Source organism: Galleria mellonella, unplaced genomic scaffold (genome assembly GCF_026898425.1).
Source record: "Galleria mellonella isolate WM207_F2 unplaced genomic scaffold, CSIRO_AGI_GalMel_v1 utg117, whole genome shotgun sequence".
NCBI classification, from domain to species: Eukaryota; Metazoa; Arthropoda; class Insecta; order Lepidoptera; family Pyralidae; genus Galleria; species Galleria mellonella.
The window spans coordinates 1,354,964-1,366,809 of NW_026441980.1; the positions used below are offsets into that span (position 1 = coordinate 1,354,964).

Below are 11,846 nucleotides of genomic sequence, written 5' to 3' on the forward strand. Positions count from 1 at the left end.
ACAGATTGTAAATCGTCAATTATTTTTTATATAGTAATCTGTTATATACAGAGGTCTGGGACAAGAGCGTGTCACTCATGACTTAGGCGATTGCTATAAAATACATACATAAATTATTAATTATCTGTACTATTAGAGAGTCTATGTTAATTTATATATGCATGTATATGGTAATGCGAATCCTGTTTTCTACAGAACATGCTTAGCTTAGGTGAAAACATATCTCCAATATTAATTTTGTGTTTTATATGTTGTTTTATATTTGAAAAATGTAAATAATCAAATTGTATCATTTTATTCATTAATTTACGTGTGTTAAATGGCTCAAATAAAGTGTTTATCTATCTATCTATCTATCTATCTTAGTGTAGGAATCAATGATAAATTCTGTGCTTATACAAACATATTCTGATAATAAATACGTTTTTACTTTTTACTTTATTTTTTAAATAAAATTATGCATCTATCCTATTAAAAGCAGAAAAATATATTGCCTATTGCTCTATTCAAATAGTAGTTTAAAAAAAAAATGAAAAGAGGCACTGCTGAATTACTTTCAAGTTTTCATCATGCAATATACTGAAACCAGTAATAGAATTATAAAAAAGACGATTTAAAAAAGTATTAATACATTTTAATGATATATATATGACCATTAGTTTTTTTTTTTTTACTGTAATAAAACCTTATTGAAAATCTTTCTATTTTTGTAAGCAAAAACATACTGGCCGCAAAATTCTTTTATAATATTTGAATATGGAACAAAAATAACAATAGATCCTAGCGGCCCATCATACGAACATTGATTCGCATTTTTTTTTTTCTTAAATTTCAGTTCCACCAAAATTTTTGTAATCATATCGTTTTAATTTTATTTTTTTATATTTATTTTTACCTCGTAATTATCAAAATTACCAGTATAATACCATGGTAAGTGCTATAAGTGATTTAATTTAAGTAACTACTTATATATAATATAATATTTAAATAGATATTGGCGAGTAAATTTCATGAATCGTGGTAAGTCATAACAAATTTTATTTCTTCTGATAATTTTTGTTACTTATAGGAAATAATAAATGATTTGGTGATATTAATTCAAAACACAGAAAATTTTGTTTCACCTTTCACACATTTGTCGATTTTCACTTGATTTTGAAGACATTCACAATGTAGTGACAGACAGATATAAAATCCCAGATTCCTGCCTTTAGTCAGGTTTAGAGATAAAGGTCTGGGTATTTTGAATCGCGCTCCAATTTGTTTATTGCTTTAGGGTATCACATAATATAGGGTATCACAAAATACATACGGTAGTTGATATTTATATTATTCCGTATTTTATTTTGATGGGTGAAAATGGTATGTTAACCCCGCCTGCGCTAACGGGATACGCTGGCGGAGCACCAGTGAAGGGTGATAGATGAGGATGAAAACAGGCCAGTTAGCCCATCATGATGAAATCATCAGGAATTAACCATGATAGTTTCCAGGGAGAACCGCGAGGAGGTCGGCCTGGTTAGGTATATTGCTAGCAATGGGATTCTCAGTCTTCATTACTAACAATCCCTTTCCCCCCATTATTCTGTATTTCAAACAGTAGCTAATGCATATAATATCAATAAGTGCTTATCGTCCCATGCAGATGTATCTACCTTTTTTTATTAAGGTTAGATCAGAAATAAAACAAATTTTATTCCAAAATAAATATAAATTTATTAAAAATTTAAAGAAAGCCCCGACACAAACCTATAAATTGAGCTAATGACCTTGAAACGCCTGAATAGACCTTCATAAATTGTACCTAAGAACTATCTCGAACAGGTCAGCTTTCAAACAAAAAAAAACCGCGTCCAAGCGGTCCATTCGTTTAGGAGCTACGATACTAGAGACTGACACACAGATACATAGACATGCCAAACGTATAACACCCCTCTTTTGCGTTGAGGATTAAAAATGACTGCAATCTGGACAAATTTTGTACAAAACCAACGTAAGAATAAATTATTTAAGTTAGCGTTTTTTTTTTATACAACTTAGAATGGCAAACAAGCTGACAGCCCACCTGATGGAAAGTGCTAACCGTCGCCTATAGACATGAGCAGTACCATGGACATAACAGAGTATACTATTTCGCCCATGACACCCCCCATGCGTTGCCATTCCTGAGGACTCAGGTGTTATTCCTCTGTACCCTGTAAATTCACGCCGTATCCCACCCTTCAAACCGAAACAGCCATGCAAACACAACTGCTTTACGGTCGAAACACGAATGGGACAGAGGTACTCAAGCAATCGACTTTTGTACAAAGTCTCCCTCTGGACTAGCGTAGATATATGTAATATTTTTAATATAAAAACCTCTTAAGTCGAGTTTGAAACCAATACTAAAAATATATACGTAATTAGTTTGTGTATATTTCGGAAATATATTACCAGCTGTTACCAGCAATTCCTTCTCCCATAATGAAGTAGGGTACCTCTAAGCCACAATAGGTACCACTAAGCTATCCAAAATTAGATATCAGTAAGCAACCAGCCTGAAGTTACATGGGTAACACTCCACAATGCTTTAGTTTCTCTATAATAACGTGCGACATACTTGTACGCGAGCAGCGGGAGTGCATCTCGGTGCACGTGGGCCAGGCGGGCGTCCAGATGGGCGTGGCGTGCTGGCAGCTGTACTGCCTCGAGCACGGCATCCGCCCGGACGGCACGCTGCCCGTCTGCGACTCGGACCCCAACTTCAGCGACTCATGCTTCAACACGTTCTTTTCGGAGGCAGACAGGGGCAAAATGGTGCCACGGGTGGTGATGGTGGATTTGGAGGCTACTGTTATTGGTAACGTCGGTTATTGGTATGCCGTGTAGATCTCAGAATAGAATAGGCAACCCTTTCTGGTGGGTGTCGTAAAAGGCAACTAAGGCATCTTTATGGTAGAAGGATGGGCAACAGTATTCCTCTTAAAACATCACTAAATACCTAATTGTGGTTGCTAACCTGCCTGCTAAGCGTGGCAACTACTGGTAAACCGCCCCAAGGGGGAGGAGGAGGTGTGTTCAGCAGTGGACAGTTTTTTTTTTGGTGGATGAAAACGGAATGGTAACCCCGCCTGCGCTAATGGGATACGCTGGCGGAGCACCAGTGAAGGGTGATAGATGAGAAGGAAAACAGGCCAGTTAGCCCATCATGATGAATTCATCAGGAATTAACCATGATAGTTTCCAGGGGGAACCGCGAGGAGGTCGACCTGGTTGGGTATATTGCTAGCAATGGGATTTTTAGTCTCATTACTATCATTCCTTTTCCCCCAGCAGTGGACAGTTAGCGGTTGATATGACGATGATGATGTTATTGGTAAATTTTATTATTTCAAGATCAGAAGTTAAAATGGAAGATTGATTCACCGACTCTCAGCAACATATGAGGTTGTCGCTTCATTTACTGAGGAGTTACCCTATACTGTGTTTGCTTATACATTGCCACTACTCGACAATCCTTTTTTTTATACAACTTAGAATAGCAAACAAGCTGACGTCTCACCTGATGGAAAGTGGTAACCGTCGCCTATAGACAACCATGAACACAACAGAGTATACTATTTCGCCCATGATACTCCCCATGCGTTGCCATTCCTGGGGACTCAGGTGTTATTCCTTTGTACCCAGTAAATTCACGCCATATCCCACCCTTCAAACCGAAACACAGCCATGCAAACAACTGCTTCACGGTAGAAACACGAATAGGACAGAGGTACCCTTAGCAATCGACTTTTGTACAAAGTCTCCCTCTGGTGATGTCCTTCCTCTAGGAATATAAAATCGATGGGAAGAAAGGTTCTTGAGTGGCGACCCCGTATTTCCAATAATCGTATAATCTACTGCAGATGAAGTACGTTCCGGTGAATACCGCCAGCTTTACCACCCTGAACAACTGATCACCGGCAAGGAAGACGCAGCCAATAATTACGCGCGCGGCCACTACTCCACCGGCCGCGAGGTGCTCACCCCTGTGATGGAGCGAGTGCGGAAATTAGCAGACCAGTGTACCGGCCTACAGGTGTGTTACGAGCTACAGAGGAATATATAGAAAGTGTTATAACAAATAATAATATTTATTTAATCAGACAACATAAGGTCCATTTTGTTAGTTATAAACGTGATAGTTATAACGTAACCTATGTTGGTAAATGAGCGGTCGTGACGCTTTTGCATTGATAATCTGTCCCACCCAATATTTTAGGATGGGACAGTCCATTTTATCGGCAGTTGTCTTCAGGACACTGTTTGAGCTAACACGCAGCCTACCCAACAGCGAAACAATTCATTTGCGCCGTATTGCGTAAAAATTATGTGGATACCTCAGTCTCGTCTATATTTACCACCAAACAGCTTTTTTTATATTTTTTTTTATACAACTTAGAATGGCAAATAAGCTGACGGTCCACCTGATGTAAAGTGGTAACCGTCGCCTATACACATGAGCAGTACCATGGACATAACAGAGTATACTGTTTCGCCCATGATACTCCCCATGCGTTGCCATTCCTGAGAACTCAGGTGTTATTACTCTGTACCGAGTAAATTCACGTCATATCCCACCCTTCAAATCGAAACAGCCATGCAAACACAACTACTTCACGGTTGAAAGACGAATGGGACAGAGGTACCCAAAGAATCGACTTTTGTACAAAGTCTCCCTCTGGTATACATATCACAATGGTAGTAAACAAGCATACAGCCCGTCTTGATGGTAAACAGTTACTATAGCCTACCGACGCCTGCAACAGTAGGGGTGTCACGTGCACGTTGTCGACCTTGAAGAAGCCTTAATGTACCCTTTTTAAAGAATTCCATGCTGTAGTCTCTAGGGAAAACATCGGCAAGGTAGTCGTAGTTTGCTTGTATATTGAATTTCAATTTAAAACATGAAATTAATAGGGCTATGAAATTAATGAGTAGGTTCAAGGGTTGGCAACGCGCAAGTACCTAATGCCTCTAGTGTTACAAACATTAATGTGCCTGCTTACCATAACATGAACTACTAATTAAGCAGTTAATTTAACCACTACTGGTATATGAAAAAATAAAGACTCAAGTGATGTATTAAGAGAAGAGATTGTTAGTATATACTCTATCAGGTCGACCTCCCCGTGATTTGACTGGAAACCATCGTGCTTTCCATTCATTACGATGATCTAACTAGTGTTTTTATTCTCACCTATCATCCCTCACTGGTGCCCCCCCAGTGTATAACCTTTAGCGCAGGCGGAAGAATAAAAAGGCAGGTTAATTAGCCTTCATGATACCTGGAATTCAGCATCATGGTTTCCAGGGAGAACCGTGAGGAGGTCGACTTGACAGGGTATATCGCTAGCAATGGAGACTAGTAGTCCACATTCATGACAATCTCTTTTAACCCTAATTACCCCGGTAGAGGGAGCACAAGATCTTAAAATAATACTTTAATTGCTTATTGTATCCAATTTTTCCACATAAATCTACACAGGGTTTCTTTGTGTTCCACTCGTTTGGAGGTGGAACAGGGTCCGGATTCACGTCGCTGCTCATGGAAAAGTTGTCAGACGAGTTTGGCAAGAAGAGCAAACTCGAGTTTGCGATATATCCAGCGCCACAAGTAAGTTGAGACAAATTCAAAAGAAATAGATATACCAATTTTATTAATATTCAATATGCTTTTATAAGAATTATTAATATTAGAAATAATAATTATTCTAATACAGTACAAAACATTGAAATTGTTCAGATCATTTTGAGAGATTTTTCTGTTAATTATTCTATGTTTATAGTTTTTAGCTACTAATACTTTATTTATTGTATCATTTGCACCATTATGCTATGCTTTATATACAAACCCTGTAGACACTTTCTGCTTTCGGGTTCTCAGGGTTGACTGGAAGAAATTCCTTTAAGGAATAAGTCCGCCTGTGTATATTTTTGCTATAATCTAATATCTGTACTATAAGTGAATGTACAAAAGCATATAAATAAAATAAACTGATTTTTGCCCCCAAAGAAACGATTTCGGTTCCAGCAAGTATAGTACACTAGCGCTATTTAATGCATGTGGAGAATACATTGAATTAAACTGGTTACTGGATCATGCTTTAGATGGCGCTACTTTTACCACAGTATCATGTGCTTTTACTTTCGATTTCAACTTTCTTTTGGGATTACATCATCTAAGATGTAATTGTTTATATTACGACATCTTTATATGACTTGAAGATAACGGATCGCTTATATTTCTGTTATACAACAGCAATATGTAGTTAAGTTCTCTAGTCTGAGTAAAAACTACCGTCTCCAAAAAAAATTGTCATTAGACGGTTAAAACATATTGAACGTCCTTTACTAAATTACAAACATGACGTTGCTCTGTTAATATGAGAGTTCTTAAAAAAAATTGTATATTTTTTTTTATGTAACTTAGAATGGCAAACAAGCTGACAGCCCACCTGATGGAAAGTGGTAACCGTCGCCTATGGACACAGGCCTTCTCATAAGGGGGGTTTTGCCAGTAGTTGCCACGCTTGACATATGGGTTGACTAGCACAGGCTTTGTGATGTTTAAAGAGGGGCACTGCTGCCCATCTCTCGCCCTCGCTTAGTCGGCTCTTACAACACTCACGAGAAAACGAGGTGGACCATTTTGTGCCGGGTAGTTATTTTTTTATACCACTGTGGTGGTAAGCACAACAAACAAGCATATGGCCCACCTGATGGTAAGTGGTTACCGTAGCCTATGAACACCTGCAATATCAGAGGTATTACGCGTGCGTTGCCGACCCTTTTACCCTTGAAGAAACTAATTAAAATATCTCTTTATTCCCCCCGGTGGTGGAACCGTACAACGCCGTTGAAGAACTGCGCGTTCCCCATGCTGTAGGCTTTTTGGGAAACCAAAACAATACTCGGCAGGAACCTAATTAAAATTAAAATATCTTATTTGTAGTTTGAATGTCTTGGTGTAATTCACTCAGGTGTCAACAGCGGTGGTGGAACCGTACAACGCCGTGCTGACCACGCACGCGACGATCGATTTATCTGCAATACTCGGACTGCGCGCTATCATTATTGGCAGACAGGATGCGATGCAGGTTGAATTGGACCGGGATACCGCCACTTTACTACGATGGAGTTCCAGTGGCATATAGCGAGAAGGTTAAGAACCTTGGTCTCATAATGGACGGCACTCTATCGACATGTCATATAAATGAGCTCGTAGAAGTGTTCTGGAATGCGAGAAAGAGGAGTGGGGAGGCCAGGTAAGCGCAGGACCCCTTCCTTATGTCCCTAACAATGCTTCAGTTCTGGTCTGACCGCCGTGCGGTGCGAACTGGCTTGTCACGCCATCTGTGAAGTTACCTCTTAACGAAACCCCGTCGGCATGGAGCCCGCTTCCGTTGAAGAGCAGCGCGTCGTAATCAAGTTTCTCTCGAAACTCGGCAAGCCGGCGGCGGCGTGTCTATCGAGAGTTCAAGATGACCCACTCGTATGTTTAACCAGACCTCAACAGGCTCATATCACAAGTACAAATTTATTGAGTTATTTTAGATATACTTTCCGGACAAACCTCGTACACTTTCTCCCAGTAAATACTAAAAATCAAGTCTGTTTTTGGATGTTGAATTGCTTCGTAAATATGAATACATTCTTTCCTTTATAACATACTTAATAAGACCTCCGCTCTCGCAATCCGTCCTAAACGCTCCTGTCAAGTTCAGTCCAGGATTCTCAACCTACCTTTGTGTAGAACGCATTTTATGGGCAACTCTTTCTCGTATCTGCCCAATTATGGAACAAACTCCCACATACAAGAGAGCCCTTCAATTACCTAGTCATAATTTATTTATTTTTATAATTGAACTGACTTTGAAATCAAACGCCACTATTTTAAACTGTATATTTGTTTATGTATACTAAATATTAATTTTGACTTCGGTCATGTTTTCTAACTGCATTGGAAGAGATATATCTTCACAAATTTGCATAAATTGTAATTTACAAGTGCAATAAAGAATATATATACATTTAGAGCATCTAAAAGTTAGAAAACGCCACTAAACTGTTTTTGACTCGGTCGTCTGCATTGGATATATCTTAATTTATAAAGAATCTACTGATTACGCATGTAGATAGATCCCAGAATTGGAACTTGCAATCTATATGCGATTATAAAAAAAGAGTAACTCTGTACAGCCTTTTAGTCTTCAGAGTTAAATCGGTTTTAATGGAATGTATATCCATGTATTGCCAATAATTTGATTTAAATTATTACCAGGAGATAGAACGTCACCCTCAAAAGTGAAACGTTGTAAAAAATATTTAGCAAATGAATCTTTAATAAATAATAAATTGGGGGGAAAGGAATTGTTAGTAATGGAGACTGAGAATCCCATTGCTAGCAATATACCCAACCAGGTCGACCTCCTCGCGGTTCCCCCTGGAAACTATCATGGTTAATTCCTGATGAATTCATCATGATGGGCTAACTGGCCTGTTTTCATTCTCATCTATCACCCTTAAATTGGTGCTCCGCCAGCGTATCCCGTTAGCGCAGGCGGGGTTACCATACCATTTTCACCCATAAAAAAAAAAAATAATAATAATAAATTGTTTTATTTGAAACTGTATTTGTCTGGTGGTTGTTCAGGTGGTGTCATCAATCACAGCATCGCTGCGGTTCGACGGCGCACTAAATGTGGACCTCACAGAGTTTCAGACAAATCTTGTGCCCTACCCGCGCATACACTTTCCACTCGCCGCGTACGCACCTGTAGTATCCGCTGATAAGGTAAGCATTTCATTTTCAGTGTCCTCTTCATTCCTTGTCAAAACTCTAAGCATGAAGCCTTATCCAGTTTGATGTCACTATATATTTAAGAGGAGTCGGTAGGTATACCTTTCTAATTATTTTTTTTTTTTTGAAATGAAATGAAATGAATTTATTTTGCTAGAATGTAGGTAGTTTTTTGCAAAATAGCCTAAGCTTTTTTGCATATATTATAGAATAAGCAAGGGTTTCACATGTTTATATCACAAGGATCAAACATGAAGTAATGCTTCTGGTGTTATTAGCATTTGTAGGCTGCGGTGTTCAGTTTTGGTTGGCAGCGAAAATAAAATTGGGTAATTTACCTCCAGGCATACCACGAAGGAATGTCAGTATCAGAGATCACAGCGGAATTGTTCGAGCCACAGAATCAAATGGTGAAGTGCGATCCTCGCGACGGGAAGTACATGGCGTGTTGCCTGCTGTACAGAGGAGACGTAGTGCCGAAAGACGTGAACGCGGCCATAGCAGCCATGAAGGGGAGGGCAGGGATACGATTCGTGGATTGGTGTCCAACAGGGTTCAAGGTTAGATGTATTTATTTTGTTTTATTCTAAAATAAACTAAGCTGTACGGAATAAGAGTTGATAAGATCGATAGGTAAGAACGCCTTACCTGTCAATCTTAGCCAAGTTATAAATTAGGTTAGATTCTGAATCATATCAGCCTTTCATCGTCCATTGCTGAACATAAACCTTCCCCTTGCGGGTAGTTGCTGCGCTTGGCTGGCGGATTAGCAGCTTCAGTTAGGTTTTAAAGATGTTTTAAGAGGGACGCCTCTGCCCATCCCTCGCTGTCCCTTAATAGACTATTACGGCAGCCACGGGAAAGAAAGTGGTAGCATATTCTATGCTGGAACTACACGGTCAGACTCTAAATATAGGTTAGATTCTAAAATAAGATGTAGGTTCCTAAAATCAGCTATCCTAAAATATCTTTTCGCAAGATAATGCAGTATCTAATAGGTACAAGAAGACACTAGTTCTCATGAGTGTATTTTATGATATCCATGTTCTTCTGCCCCATTTACTATTATTACTATATTTATATAGAGGTGATAGATGCCACTTCAATATGAACTATTGACATGTTTGCTAGCAAACTATCTATATGTATACATAAAAAAGAGAATTTGAAAATGAACGTGGATAAATCCGAAATTGTATTTTCGGTTCTGTGACTTTTGTTTTATAACTGGTCCTATTTTCCACCAGGTTGGTATAAACTACCAGCCGCCATCCGTGGTGGCGGGCGGGGACTTGGCGCAAGTGAAGCGCGCTGCGTCCATGCTCAGCAACACGACCGCCATCGCAGAGGCCTGGGGAAAACTCGACCACAAGTTCGATCTCATGTACTCGAAACGGGCGTTTGTACACTGGTAAAATATATTTCTTTTTTGGAAAATTTGTAGCACCGTAACTAAAATTTGAAACGGTCTTGATTTGATCTTTCGACCTTCCTATAAAGGGTATAGTTTTCATTCGGGTCTTCAATTTTATTTTGAAATCTCCAAAAATTTGTTACTTTAGAATAATTTTGATGACGGTAGTAGTCGAATGATTTGTCGGCATAACTCTTATAAATTGCTCATTATTATAATTTATTTTATCATTACTTTCCATTATTTGCGAATATAATTTTTTAACCTGTTCAGGTATGTCGGCGAGGGTATGGAAGAGGGTGAGTTTTCAGAAGCCCGAGAGGACCTCGCGGCTCTGGAGCAGGACTACGATGAAGTGGCCATGGAGACATCGGACATGCAGCCCGGCTGCGACGAGCTCTGACGACGACTCGGCGAGGGCACGGGCCCTCGCCGTATGCTCGTATCCACTGCCACAGTATAGCAATGCAGGACAAAATGGAGATTGGACAATTCGTGAAAAATTGTGGATAAACAGTTGCGACTATTTAGATCACAGCAAAAATACAGAAGGATAGCCAATTCAAGAATATTTGATGCAACTGTTTGATCATGCCAAATTCAACAAAATGAAAGAAAGTCGAATTTGATGAAACTGCTTAGTTGCAAATATATACCTCAAGCTTGAGTAATTTTATATTGCTGTTACATAGTTTTTTACAAATAACTTAATTCAAAGTGCATCTATATGCATAGATCCCAGGCCAGTGATAATGTGCATCGTCGTAGCCCGTGTGCGTTGTGCAAGGTGCGCCTGCGCAGCGTCGCCGCCGAAGCGGACGCTACAAAACCGCGACCGCATATTTTTATAATGTTTATTATAGCAGGACTGTGAAAATTTATAAAGGTTCGAAAATGTCCGCGGAGGCTGGCTGATGCTCGAGTTGCTGTATCCGCTCTCTCATGTGGCGTCCGAGAGAGCTACCGCTCCGTCTGGTTTCTCCGTCCTGTGGACTTGCGGTTGTTCTTTCTTTTCGCATTTTTTTTTCTTTTCAAAATTTTTTTAGCAAACACTGAACGGAGAAACATTTTTCTATTGTATTGCTCTTTTAAACACGTTTTTTTGATGTCATTTTATCTTACTTTGCTAAGTTAGTGGCGAGTCGCGCGGCGTACGGCGAGACCGCTGTGTCACTGTAAATGTAATTGTGTAGTAATTGTGCCCGTCCTATATGTTGTCAATTGTAAACCACTGAAAAAGTAAAGTACCGTCTGTTTGCGTTTATTAAATTATCTTATTTACATTACTGATTTTCATTTTATAGCTACAGTCCCTCCAGTTGGGATTGAGGGGAAAGGGATTGTTAGTAATGGAGACTGAGAATCCCATTGCTAGCAATATACCCAACTTGGTCGACCTCCTCGCGGTTCTCCCTGGAAACTATCATGGTGAATTCCTGATGAATTCATCATGATGGGCTATCTGGCCTGTTTTCATTCTCATCTATCACCCTTCACTGGTGCTCCGCCAGCGTATCCCGTTAGCGCAGGCGGGGTTACCATACCATTTTCACCCAGCAAAAAAAGTCCCAGTTAATTGATCCTGCATCGTGGCAAAAAATCGTAGCT

General features: G+C 39.4%; 1 pseudogene; it reads left to right on the forward strand.

Moving 5' to 3' along the window:
- Positions 1-788: 788 nt before the first annotated feature.
- LOC113520961 (tubulin alpha chain-like) lies at positions 789-11,521 on the forward strand (annotated as a pseudogene).
- Positions 11,522-11,846: the final 325 nt, after the last annotated feature.